The following is a 14,469-nucleotide window of genomic DNA, read 5'->3' as shown; positions in this document are numbered from 1 at the left end:
AGGCCACTCAGCGCGTCCCCAGGTGGTGGATAGGCGAACGTCTTACAGATATGTAGGGTACCTCCATAAAGGGAGGCACGGACCAAGGGGGGACCTAGCGCCTGGTGGCCCATAATTGAAACTGGGGCACCATCGCCCGGGGGTCATAAATACAGGTGGAGGAAGAAGAAGGCCCCTCTGACGCATACTGAGCAGGGCCCACCGGCATGTGGACACGTCCCGCTAGTTGCGAACCTTCTTCCAGCAATGGGTTAAATTGTATTGTACTGCAGGATACCATCGTGGGAGGATCCTCTCCAGGAGGACCAATGCGAAAGGGCGGAAGATCCAGAATTGGTCAACGGCCTCTGCAAGTTGACGGAGAGGAGTGGCTTGCCGCCGTCAATGAATCAGCCAAGAAACCATATCTTTCCAAATATGAACACAGACTCAAAAGATCAAAGTACAAGTGCTACCGCGTCCTGGTAAACCAACGACCTTTGCGATTTGATAAATGTGAATAATGATAATGAATTTGCTACCGCTTACGGGGAAGCCGATGACCATTCTAGGCCTAGGACGACTCCCAGACGGGATGAGAGTTTAATATAGGCGAAAAACACTCTCAATATTGGTACACCAAATACCCGGACTCTAGCTAAACCTTGCAAAATTGATCTGGTGTTGAAAGAGATTGATAGATACAAGTGGGATATAGTCGGTATGTCTGAAACGCACCTTCCTCGAATCGGAGATGAAAAAATCCTTGGAACCACATTCCTACTGTCGGGACGTACTGATGGTTTTCATCGGCAGGGTGTCGGCTTCCTCCTCTCTCCGGCCGCTAAAAGGTCATTAATGACCTTCACTTCTGTATCGGAAAGAATAGCGACCATCCGCCTGAAAGTGCCCATCAAAAATCTCTCAGTCGTCCAGATATATGCCCGGATTCAGCCCGAAGTGAAGAGGAGTGCGACCAATTCCACTTCCAGCTACAAAGCGTCACTGACCAGATCCCCAAAAATGATAAACTTATCGTGTTGGGCGATTTTAATGCGATAGTTGGCAGTTGCCATGCTGGTCGAGAGGATGTCATGGGCCCACACGGACATGGCCGTCTTAATGAAAAGGGAGAACGGCTTATTGACTTCTGCAGGGAGAATGAACTCTATATCACCAATACCGTCTTTAAGCACAGACACCGCCGAAGGGTAACATGGAGATCCACTGATGGAGTTACCAAAAATATGATCGACTACGTCCTGATACAAAAACGTTGGAAGTCATCTGTAATGGACACTGTTTCAATCCCCGGTAGAGATTTTGACTCGGACCACACACTCCTGATGTCCAAACTCAAGCTGAGGTTAAAATGTTTCCCAAAAAACCACGAAAATCCCAAGATTCCGAACAGAACTCCTTCGAGACCCCACCAAAAAAGCCACATACAACTCTAGCCTGTCTACAAAATTCCTTGACATCCTGAGTACATCCACTCCGTTCGCAACTCCCGAAGAGATCGATCGCTTGGCTGAACATGCTACCTCAGCAATCCTCGAGACTGCAAGCGACATCATTGGTAGAAAAGCCAAAGACAAAAAGCCTTGGATCACTGATGAAATAATTTGATTATGTGACCAGAAAAGCCTACATAACAACGAATCTGACCAAAACAGCTGAGATACCTACAAACGTCTCAAATGGAAAGTTGAGCATAAAATCAGGAAGGCATTCTGCAACCATATTGCCGAAAAGTGCAAGGACTGCGAAACCCAGTTCATGAAAGGCAACAGTCACGAGCTCTTGAAAACAGTCAGCGAGCTACCCTCCAAGAAAGATCCCTCAACGCCCGTAATCCTAGACAAGCAGGGGAACGACATCAATGATGCCAAGATGAAGCTCGTACGATGGAAGGAATACTTTGAGGAGAAACTGAACCCTGAAGTAATGACCAACCCAAATGTCCTAAACTCCTTCCCAATCATAGATCGAGACCCCCCTCCACCCCACTTAGAAGCGATACCAAAGCGGCCATAGAATCCCTAAGGCGAGGCAAAGCTCCGGGGCCAGACGGTGTCACTGATGAACTGATAAATGTTGGTTCAGGAGATGTTGTCAACCTATACCACACTGTTGTATCAGCCAGCTGGTCTACCGGACACGTCCCGCAGCTGTGGTGCAAGGCAGCAATAGTCCCAATACACAAAAAAGGCTCAAAGAAAGAATGTGACAACTACCGGTCCATCAGCCTCACAAGCCACCAAACCAGAATCCTGACCAAGATACTGCTCGGCAGAATTCAAGCAATCGCCGCCTCTGTTCTTGGCCAGTATCAAGCTGGCTTTCGATCGGGACGATCGACTATTGACCAAATCTTTACTGTGCGGCAGCTGATGGAACAGTTCATCGAGTTTAACAGAGACCTCTATCAGCTCTTTATTGACTTCCGACTGGCCTTTGACCTAACATTGAGGAAAGGCTTGTGGCACATTCTAAGACACTACGGTGTCCCAGATGAAATAGTCAGAATCACTGAGGACATATACAACCAATTCAAAAGTCAAATACTGACCACTGGTGGGCTCTCTGGTGAATTCTCAACAACTTCCGGAGTCCTGCAAGGATGCATCCTTTCGCCACTTTTGTTTAACCTGTTTCTGCATGCCATCCTCTCCCTGATACCTGTCGAATATGGAACCAGAATAGGAGGAATACTAATTAAAAACTATCATATGCGGATGATATTGACCTGATGTCCACTACCGCCCAAGAGCTCCAGAGTCAGGCTGACCACATCTCCCAAGCAACGAAGCCGTTTGGTATGCAGATTAACGCAAACAAGACCAAAATCATGGTCACATCACGACAGGAGATAACAACCCCTCCCCCCCCTCGATAGTAATAGACAGTGAACAAGTGGAAACAGTCGATAAATTCCTCTACCTCGGCAGTCTTCTGACGGCTGACGACTGCCACACTGTCGATATTAGACGCCGCCTCGGTCTTGCGAGCTCTAGCCTCAAAAGACTATCAAAGATCCGGAAATCTAGCCACCTTTCGAACCATCTTAAAGTGGATCTATTCAAAAGTCTTATCATATCCATTTCTCTGTAGGGGTGTGAAACCTGGACATTAAACGCTGAAAACGACTGCAACTTCCTCTCGTTCGAAATTAGATGTCTGCGTCGGATAGCCAAGATCAGATAGACTGACCATGTCACAAACAAAGAAGTCAGAAGAAGGCTGAAGTCGCAAGATACTATCCTCAGCAAAATCCGAAAACAGCAGCTGCGCTGATTCGGCCATGTAAAGTGAATGAATCCCGAACGCATGCCCAAGATCGCGCTTGAAGGGACAACTGAAGGACTTCGACCACTGGGAAGACCGCACAAAAGATGGATCGAAAACTTTGACGGACAACGGATTGCCCAACTATCCCGAACTGCACTTGACAGAACAGCATATCGAACCATAGTTCATCAGATTCTGGAAGGAGTGGCCCCAAAACGTCCCATGAGGATGTATGGGACTTAAGTAAGTAAGTATTTCTTTAGCCGAAATAGACAATCTGTTTGTCAAAATAATGTTTCATATATGTGTAAAATAAGTAGCCGTCAAATTTTATAGGAATAGGGATCATATAATTTTTTTTGTTCTTCAATCACATAGGTAGTCACCTAGTTACCAAAGCCGAAACTCCCTATGGACTCCCACATTCTTCTTAACAAAAGGGATACTTTCTACTGTGTATTTTTTTTCCTTAAGCTAAAATACATTAAACTTGTTTTCTTGATGTGAAAAGTTGATAAAATATAGAGTATGTCCATGGGCGTAGGGACGGGGGCAGGGGAGGGTCGCTGCCCCCCCCCTAGAACTTCAAATTTAAACTAGATATCAAAGAGGAGATTTCGTATGTTGGAATTTTTTGTTGGATTTTACCTGGTAGATGGTTAAAAAAAAGCTGGAAACAAACAGAAATTTCCAAATATCGTTTGCGATATCAACATTTACGTTTCGATCTTCAATATTGATTTTCGGTCCAATATATAGATAGGAGATTGGCCCAAGATCGGCTGATTTTGACTTGTTTAATTCTCTATGAGTTGATTCAAGCGATAAGAAGTTTCTGAGCATGCCAAAGAAAAAGTAACTCATTCAATACCATCCTTGAAAAAGACAATTAGAAATACACCGCCATTTTTCCACCTGGATGCCTCTCTATCCAAGTGGTCAAGAGTGCCAAACCTGGGCCACCCCGGAACTGGTTCGGCCGTCTCTGGCTTATGCTCGGCCAACAGACAAAAGAAAAAGAAATGTGACCAGGGAAACGTTAAAGGTTTTTTTTCAGCTATAAAACTAAGAACGAATATAGTCAGCATGAAAAATGGCAAAATGAATTTCATCAAGGTTTAAAAAAAACTAAACAGTATTAATTTCTAATTACATATTGACTGATCAACACCAAAAGTAAGCCGCTCCATTAATCTTGGTTCTCCACCTGTCAATAGTGGTAGTTCAATTTTAACTTCTGTCTTTAAGACAATATTCTTCTTGTTAGTTACCGCTAAGTTTCTTGCTCCAGTCTTTTTTCAAAATTGAGTTTAAGTTATCCATTTGGTACTTTTTGAAATATCTTGTTTCAAATGTCGTTTGGTCTGAACATTTGTTTATATAGGCCTCGCTCCAGGTGGTTAAAGAAGGCTCCTACACTGTGACGGTTGAAAGCAGTTGTCCGTCATAGGCTTGTACTTTCTGGCGTTTTTACTCATAGAGTTATAAGGCAATCCATAAAACAACGGTATCAATCTTTACCTGTAATTCCTCCACTGTCTCCATTACCTTTGCAGTTCTGTTATCCGGTACTTTTATACTCTTAATAATGGCATAAGTGTATGCAAATTTACACGCTTCTATAGGAATACAGTCGAAAGCATATCAGCTGTCGTTTTCAAGTAAGTTTTTAGTCCTTTTTCTTGTTCCTCTGTAAATATTTATGATGTGTCGTAACAGGGTGTAAGGAAACTTAGGTACAGACTTTTTAGAGGGATATTCAGCTTCTCAACTTTTTTTATGTAGTCTTGCAGCGTTCCTCTAGGGACAGCCATGGCACTTCTTTAGAATCCAACTGACTTCTTGTAGAATAAGAAAGAAAAAACTGCTGTTTAATTTTCTTCTGGATCACAGCCACCTTTCTTTCTTTTCTCTTCTGTTTTACTTTTAATCATTTTATCTTGACTAAAATTTAACTGAAACGAATGGAGCTTTAGTTCACCTACTGTTCTGAATGGATTAATCAATGACAGAATTAAGACAGCTTTGGGTTTTAAGCTTCCCCTAAAACTTTAAAAATGATGTTTACACAACGTTTACAAGTGTGGCTCACCTTTGAGCACCTTGGTACGGCATGAGGAATTTACCCCAGGTATTGTGGCCGAACATGGGAGTTCAATATCCCGCAGGATGAAAAAATACTAACAGCAAACTTTTGAAGATGGCACGTCTCGTAAGCTGCCAAAAACAGGCAAATAATAAGAGAATACAATGTGAGTTTATAACGCGAGTTTTCTAGTATTCGCAATTAGGCGTAGGCTTTCAGACACAATTGAACAAAATTCCAGAATTAATCACCTTAAAACCTGATCTAATATGACATTTTTGGTAAAAGTATTAATTAAGGTCAGACATTTTAAAAACATACACTGCCATCTGTCAGAGCTTTTATCATCCACCAGAAGCCCCATAGGTTCTTATATTGAAACTGTTTGCTTTGGCTAAACGTGGGCCAGTCTCCCCTGTACCAATTTTGATATTTAATCTTGCCCAACTGTAAACTTTTGAATTGAATTCTTAGAAGAAGCTGTTATCTAACCATAATGTGATTTGTGTCAAATCGTTTTTATGGTGTTTATGTTTTCTGGAAATTGGAAGTTGGATAGAGGGTCTCTTATATTATACTGTTGTAGGAAAAGTAGAACAGGGAAAAGGTTAAAGGCCAAGTTTTAGCGAAATATAGCATGACTAGTTTCTAAAGACCTATATTCAAAGGACCTCGGGAAGTATTAGTAAGACCCCTCCCCCTCTATCACAGAAGCGGCTGCCCCCCTCTACACAAGATGCTGCCTATGCCCATGAGTATGTCTGTATTTATTCAGCAAAGCAAGAGATGAATATACTTTTAAGGCAAAGAACCCTGCAAAAGTTTTCTGAGATTTTTCTGACAATTCCTTTAGTTAATAGGAATTAACTATGAACCTGGAACCGCTTACTGAAAGGGGGCAAAGGTCTGAAATGAAGGTTTAGTGACTAAGTTCAATCTATCTTCTTTATCTTGCAGTTGCGGTATGGGGGTGCCCCAAGTGGCACTAATACCCCAAAAAGCTGGGGGATTGCAAAATATATTTTCAAAATCTAGAGGGGGTTTATGAACAATAATAACAAAAAATTGTATTTTTCAATGAAAATATAAAAATATTTTTTTTTGAAACTAGGGGGAAATGCCCCCTTCCCTCCTTGTCACTTGTGCCTCTTTAATGTCTGCTTTGAGTGTTTCTAGATTAGTAGGCAGTTTATTAGATGTCTAGAGACCAGTTACTTTCCTTTGTCCATTCTAATGACATTTTCGTGGGAAAATGGTTCCATTGTAATTCCGAGGATTTGAGTAATACTTCATGCTTTGTTAATTTCAGTTTTAATTGACAAGCCATTTATTTTACTCATTAGTCCAGTTTAATCAGCCTTTTCGTTTCATTACATAATTAAATAAAAACAAATTTTTTAAAAGAAAGTAAGGAGCGACATTAAAACTTAAAACGAACAGAAATTATTCCGTATATGAAAGGGGCTGTCCGCTCCTCAACGCCTCGCTCTTTACGCTAAAGTTTTTTATTGTTTTAAAAAATAAAGTTGTGTGACAGAGTCCTTACTTTCAGTTCGTTACCACGAACTATTTGATTAAATTACATAACTAGCCATCTCATTATATGTGATTCTTAACCAATGAAGATCAAAGTGATGAACATTGTTACCGTTTGGATGGTTTCAATATAGACATGTGGGGAAATATTTATTTGGAGAGGGGCCAATTCTGAAAACACAAAATGTACGCGACTTATAGGAAAAATATATCTTATAATGATAGGAAACGTTCCAGGGAAGCAGCTTTTTATTAATTCAGTATTTGCTTATGCTCTTACTATATACTTTGGCTAGCAATTGGCTAGTAAGGCTCAGGCAAGGCCGGATCCAGGGGAGGGTGCTACCGGATATGAACCATCCTCCCCAAAACTTTCGTCGGATTCGTAGTAAAGAGGTAAAAAAAAGTCGGTATATTTTTTTATGCTCCTTGTGAAGTTTCTTGTAATCCCCCCAAAAATCCCCCCCCCCCAAAAAAAACAACAAAAAAACAAAAATTCCTTGATAAGCCTTTGACCTCAGACATCATTATTTAAATTCCAATTATTTGAAAACCCGTCAACAAATACTTAAAAAGGACGAAGCATAAATGAAAAAAGATTTAAAAAAAAACTCGAATATTTACAGTAACAACACACCAGCAATATTTTTATTCCACATTGGATTGCTGTACAACATCAGACAAATTCTCTTACAGGTATATTTTAGTTTCTTTGTCTGCCTAATCTTTGGTATTGAGCAAAAAGTAAAAAATTGAGAATAGATAGATATTTATTGCAAAACAAAAGCCTCTTTGGGCCATGGCAAAAACAAACTCAGTTGCATATAAAATCAAAACACATGATAATAACATATATAACAATAACTAAACATAGCCCCTAGCAAATAAAATTAAAATAACAGAACAATTGCAACACAAAAGCACACATAATACTATAAAACTAACTCATATAATTGCACAAAATGTCACACACATAATAATAATAATAATAATAATAATCGTGTATTCAAAAGCCTTCATACAGGGCCATATACGCTATACATCAAATATAACAGGAAAACAAAAGTAAAATTCCCTTCAGCATTGTTATTACAAACCATAGCAAACTTTCTTCACAATAGTTCCTTTCTTATCTTTAGTGCCTGATCAACAAATCTACATAATCTACCCTTGAGACTATGTACTGTCTGAGACACTATGCCCCAAAGTGAAAAGTTACTTTCCCCCAAAATACCCTCCCTCAAGTCAGTAAGCCCCTGGCACCGGCACAGAAAATGGTCCAGATTTTTCTCTTCGATATTACAAATGGGAAACGTGTACCTAGACGCCGGGAACCCCTTACCTCTCTCAAATACTTTACTCCTCCATCTTAAAGGCAAACAGTTGGCCCGCAGCTGCAACCAATATGACAAATACTTACTTGGCAAATTAAATTTAAAATAAATCTCCTGGCCAAACACCTTTTTAACTTGCTTATAAACGGTTAATGTCTCAGATCTCTCAATTTAATTCCCCCATGTCTGTATCTCCTGATCTTCTAATCTTTGTTTGACTAATCCTATTATATCAATCTGAGTATTAGCGGGGCCTCTACCATCATTCCATGTATATGACAATCCTAATCTGTCTAATAAGGATTTAACCCTAAACGGCCACGACCTCTTACGCCCTGAAGCAAGTAGCTCTTCATAGGCCTCTCTAATAAATTTACCTCGTGGTACCTGCACTATCTTCATCCAAAATCTAACTACCTGAACCAGCCTATGTTTACGGAGCGAAAAAAGCCCTAGCTCCCCTTTCAAAAACTGGGTATGCGTAGTCCTATGGAGGCCGAAAAGCCTTTTGTAATAAGTTACCTGAAGGGTCTCTAGCTGTTCTGCCGCTTCTATCCCCCATAATTCCCCACCATAATGAATAACTGGTATAATCTTCGATAAAATTATTCTCTTATGTATTCCTAGACTTTTAATACCCATGACTGTACCATTCCTAAAAACCGTCAATATAGGCGCTTTCCCACTTCTTACTGACTCTTTAATGTTGGTACACCAGATACCATTATTTGTAAATACAAAGCCTAAATATTTTGAATTTTCAACTATCGTTATTTCGTCTCCATTAAACATAAACTTACCATTACATTCTTCATCCTTTCTTTTACCAAAAATAACTATTTCTGTCTTCTTAACATTAAGTTGGAACTTCTTCAGATCTAAATAATCTGAAACAAGATCTAACAAAATCTGTAATTCATGGGCAGACTTAGCTACAAGTACGCAATCATCAGCGAAAAGCAAAACTGAAAATAATTTTGAACCAAGACCCACTGTCGGAGCCCACCTTCTTTCCAAAAACTGAACTAAATCCTTTATAAAAATAGAAAATAAACGGGGGGAACGAGTAATATCTTGTGTTACCCCTTTACAGTTTCTATATGCTCTAGAAAAACCCTGATCTACTGCCTTTACTACCGCCTTAGTTTCGCAATACATGCTAGGAACTAACCTCACAAAAATACTAGGTAAACCTATACTTCTCAGAATATCTACCAAAATCACCCTCTCAACATTATCAAAAGCTTTTCTTAGATCTAAAAAAGCTGCATATAGACGGCTTGTCCCGGTTCCCTTCTTATCGACTAAAGCTCTAAGCACAACTGCCCTATCTGCTGTACTATAATCTTTCCTAAATCCTCCTTGCTCTTCATTTATAATCTTATTTTTATCTAACCACCTATCTAGCCTCCTATCTAAAATTTTTTCTAACACTTTACTAAAAACTGGTGCTAGAGCTATGGGCCTATAGTTATCATTCCAGCTAGGGTCCCCCTTCTTAAAAAGCGGTACAACAACTGAAGTCTTCCATAATTCTGGCCACTTACCTGTAGATACAATATTATTAAATGCTATAACTAATATCGACAAAAACACCGACACAAATTTCTTAACCACCCAGGCTGGTATCCCATCCAAACCTGGTGCTGAACCTCCTTTCATCTTACTAACTACTTCTCTAACCTCCTCTCTTGTCACTTCCCCTACTAATTCATAATCATACTCCTGCAGCAGGAAAATACTTTCACCTGAACATGACGACTGACTATCCTCTTCAAGCCCTTCACAGTCTCCTTCTAAATTCTCAAAATAACCAGGCCACAGCTCCGGTGAAGGAGTCCGACCTGAAATATTAGCTCTTTCCTTTTTCATTCTACTCCAAAATTCTTTAACATTCCCTAATGTAAAATCCTCCATCATCTTTTTCCTTTCTAAACTATCCCATTCCCTACTTTTCCTCTTCAGCAATTTCTTATATTCCCTATTCTTAATTCTGTAAAAATTCAACGCTTCTAACCGTAAGTCTTCATCCTGGCACTGCCTAACAATTTCTAATTCTGTTTCTACCTCCTGTTTTAACCTTCTACATTCCTCATCATAATATCCTTTATTTCCTGATTTAACTTTCCTTTCTACCGCTTTACTAGACCACTGGTGCACTAACTCACATAACTCGGCAAGGACTTCCTCAGCACCGCAATCTAGATTTCTAATCTTCTCTAATATATCCATTACTTCCGGTCTCGCTATTATCTCATTCATATTATCAATTTCTTTATTATTCAAATCTTTTTTTTAACGGTTTTCGAACTCTAACCTTCTCTTGACCCACTGTCTCAAACCTCATTCCAATACCACTCCTCTTACCTTCAACCTCTAAACCCAGCTCTAACTTAACTGGCCAGTGGTCTGAACCAACTGACTGAAGTACCTCAACATCAACTGATTGAGCTGCAAGCCCACTGTCAACCAACACATAATCTATCAGACTCGGACGAGCTCCCGACATACAGGTAAACTCCCCTACTCCCCTATTAGTTCCAAATCTCCCATTCCCAGTTATTAGGCCATTCTCCAAGCAGAGCTCCAAGAGCCTTCTCCCCCAACAATTCACCCTCCTATCCATATCTCTGCCACTTCTAGGCATTCCATACTCAGATGGAACCAAGTCAGGCACTTCTCGGAACGAAACACTCTCCATTTCTAATAAAGCACCCGTATAAGCGTTAAAATCTTCCATAACAACAAAAACATCCTCTGTAAAATCCCTTCTTAGTCTACTTAACTCTTCAGCTAACACATCCTATGTTTCCTCTCTGGTGTAGGAACTACTCTGAGGCACTATATACACAGATCCTAAAGCCATCCATTTGTTTCTTACTAACTCAAATCGTACCCAAAGAATGTTTTCTGAATTACTAGCGATTCTATGATAACAACGGAAACAAGCTTTACTTAGTAACACGGTTATCCCTCCATAGCAGCGCATGTTTCCAGCTGGCTTTCACGCAACATGCTCAACACTAAAATCGTCGAATATCAGAGGGTCACTTGTGCTATGCCATGTTTCAACTAACCCTATAATATCGATTGACTTTAAATCTTCACTAATCTGTTTCACTTTATTTTTCACACCTTGTACGTTCCAGGTTACTAAACTAATTGGATTTATATGACCGGGTTTTTCCTAGTCACTGCGTACCTGTCGCTCTTCGGTAATAGCAGCATCAAAACCTGAAACTTCTGGAGTAATGCTGTAATAGTCACGATATCTGTTACTATAGGGGGTATCTCCACGGGGGCCCCTCGACACGTACCGACCAACTCTATTTGGCCAACCACCCGTGGGCGACACTCGCCTGGAAACATTCCTACTCTTTCCCCTTGATTGTTCTTCAGGACTAATAACTTCCGATAATTTTCGCGTCTTCTTATCATTACCCTTTAATGGAGACCTCGCTAAAATAGTGTCTTTATGGTAGGTTTTACTGCCAGTAGGTGTGGGGTTATTCACATCAACTTCAACTACTATTTCCGCATCGCTATCCGACATTGTTGCATCGCTACCCGAATTGTCTTCCGCATTTCCTCGAATAACAACTTCGCTGCCCTTATTAATGGTGCCTGCAGTAGGTGCTCTTGCCTTTTGTACTTTTTGCGTGGTGCGCGGAGTCTCCTTTATAACCTTATTGGATAGCTCATCATATTTAAACATAACATCGTTCACATAGAGATTGACACCCCTGAGATAGGCAGAATGACCTTCAGAAAGAGCTTTATTCATTTCTACTCTGAGGTGTTTTCTATCTTCACGCTGGGCGGGGCTATAATCGGGTGCAGCAGAAAGTCCATATTTTCGTAGAAGTGGATTTCCTCTTAAAATCATATTTCTTACATCCATCGAATTCAGCTTTAGCACAATAGGACCCGCCTTCAATCGGAAAGAGTCTCTTACATCACTGCCGGTGAGGCGCAAATTGGGAATTACGTCGTTCAAAACCTTCGTAATCTCTTCACTAAGGGTATACCTTCTCGGATCCACCGCCTCAAAGTTTTAGATTATAACATTGCTGCGCCGCAACTCATCCTCTAAACGGTCAGCTCTAAGCGTGGCTGACTGTAAATTTTGGTGAGCCAGTATCAATTCACTCTTCAGTTTCTCGTTAGCTTCTGCGTTCGATTTTAGCTGAACATTCACTTGTGCTAACTGTGCCTCGACAGAAGTTACACTTTCCACAAGTTCTGGGAGAGCGTCCATTTTTGATGTCAATTCCGGCAGCAAATCCAGCTTAAAATTTATCGCTTGTAGAAACTGACTGTTCTTTGTCGAATCACCTCTATCCGCTTGCATTGTAACAATAACTAATCAGTGACGTCACCGAGTAATAAGAATCCAGTTAAAAAAAAATCCAATCTCCGATATTTGAGCGCATTCAGGTAATTGCGTAAGATTTAATCCTTTACAAAATTGTGTCAATCTTTAATCCTTTACAAAATATATGTGACCTTCACTGGCGGATGCTGAATGAGAACTGAATATACTTAAATATATACAGAAAAAGCCCTATTAAACTATTCTATATGCACAGATAGATAAAGAACTAAACTGAAGCTGAGGGGGGATAATTTCTCTTCGTAAATGATTATTTCCAAAGCTCTAGCTTTGGAAAGTCTATCCTTTTTTTCTCGACAATGGGGAACAAAAGCTGAAACTCTCAGTAAAGTTTTCAGGAGGGAGGGGGGTTAGAAAACTTTGGATTTAGTGCTTGGGGGAAATAAGGCAAAGAAAGATTTTGCCATCTTCAAAGAGTATACCCTACTTTTTCTGCCTTTTCATGCCTATATGCCGCTAGTTATACCATAGTTCAATGGTTCAGACATTATTACATGAATACTCTGTTCCATTAGTTACTTGTTCCATTAGTTATGATTCTTCCGTCCCCCTCACTCCATGGGTCAAATCGAAGCAATTGATCTTCTTATTTATTCGTCCGATAAGTGTCCTTACGCTTGTCTGTCAATTTGGTCTGCTTGCAATCCAAATTACTCTTAAGTTGAACAGAAAAGCGTAAAAGGAACAGTAGCGCCGCCATGGTTACTTCCGAAAAATATTTTTAGGAACATAACTTGCAAATCGGTTAGTATTCTTAAAACATATGTGGTAGAAAGTGGTTTCAAAGCTTTTCTCTTTTAATAGTAAGTTCATATATGAATAAAAAAAAGTCTCAAAGACGGTAGAAACAATTAGAAAAAGAAACGAACGATGACAAAAAATGAATCAGAACAATGAATAGTTAGAAATAAAAAAAAAGAAACGGTCCTCCAGACAGTAAAAACTTTTATTTCGCCAAAAAAACATCACTTTTTCATGGCAAAAAGAATTGTTCAAAACAAAATTTTGGTGAAAATTATAAAGTACAATTGGGATTAAAATATAAGAAAAAAAATGAAAAAACAACGCATAAAGTAAAAAAAAATACAGTTATTGAAAAATTTTATTTACTTCAATTCTCCACAAAACAACGTAACAAGTTTGGTAATTAAATAGAAATTCTATTTTCTATTCACATGGTGTCAACTTAATTTTAGATGAAAAATAAATTAATTTTAAAATCAAGAAAAATTGTTTATTTGTGGGAACCTCGGTCATACGTTAATATCGCCGCTACACTTTTTAAACCTTTGGTTTAAATGAATTTATTAATATGGTTGATGAGATTTGTATTATGTGCAATCTTTTGTTAATGCATAATCAGTCAAATTGAGAGGGAGAGCTATTTATTTTTACACTTTTTGTCTATATTTCCCATTTTACTTATATATTCACCTTACTACCTATTATATTATTTTATATTTATTCTTATTTACGTTTTTATATCTTTCATTTATATTACCTAAATTGGAAGGAAGAGTAGCTTAAAAATAATTCTCGTTTCCTAAATAGTTCTTTTTAATGCTTCCAAATAAAATACAAATATTTTGAGACCAATTTACGAACTAAAAAAAAAATTTTTTTTTACAGTTTTCTACTGCAAAATAACGACCAATACACGAGTCAGATCCATGTTAGTATTCATACCCGGTAGTCCCTATATTTTTCTTTGACAAAATCCTAGTAAAGGGAAGAGAAGGGCGAATTCCACCTTTCCTCCACCTATTTCCCATGACAAAACTTTTAGGGGGTCAAAAATTTAACTAAAAGTACACTTTTACGCAAAAAGAATACTTTTGGTTCAACCCATA

The 14,469-nt window shown here is 39.2% G+C and overlaps 1 protein-coding gene across 1 annotated transcript in view; it reads right to left on the bottom strand.

Annotated features, from left to right (window-relative positions):
* Positions 1-14,469, bottom strand: part of LOC148953711 (unconventional myosin-XV-like) — a 548,203-nt gene that overhangs the window by 245,778 nt on the left and 287,956 nt on the right. The window lies entirely within an intron of this gene.

Source organism: Artemia sp. Qi Xiang Cuo, chromosome 3, assembly GCF_049724085.1.
Source record: "Artemia sp. Qi Xiang Cuo chromosome 3, ASM4972408v1, whole genome shotgun sequence".
In the NCBI taxonomy this organism is placed as follows: domain Eukaryota; kingdom Metazoa; phylum Arthropoda; class Branchiopoda; order Anostraca; family Artemiidae; genus Artemia; species Artemia sp. Qi Xiang Cuo.
The sequence above is the reverse complement of the archived record's forward strand: the minus strand, read 5'-3'. Positions and strand labels throughout refer to the sequence as shown.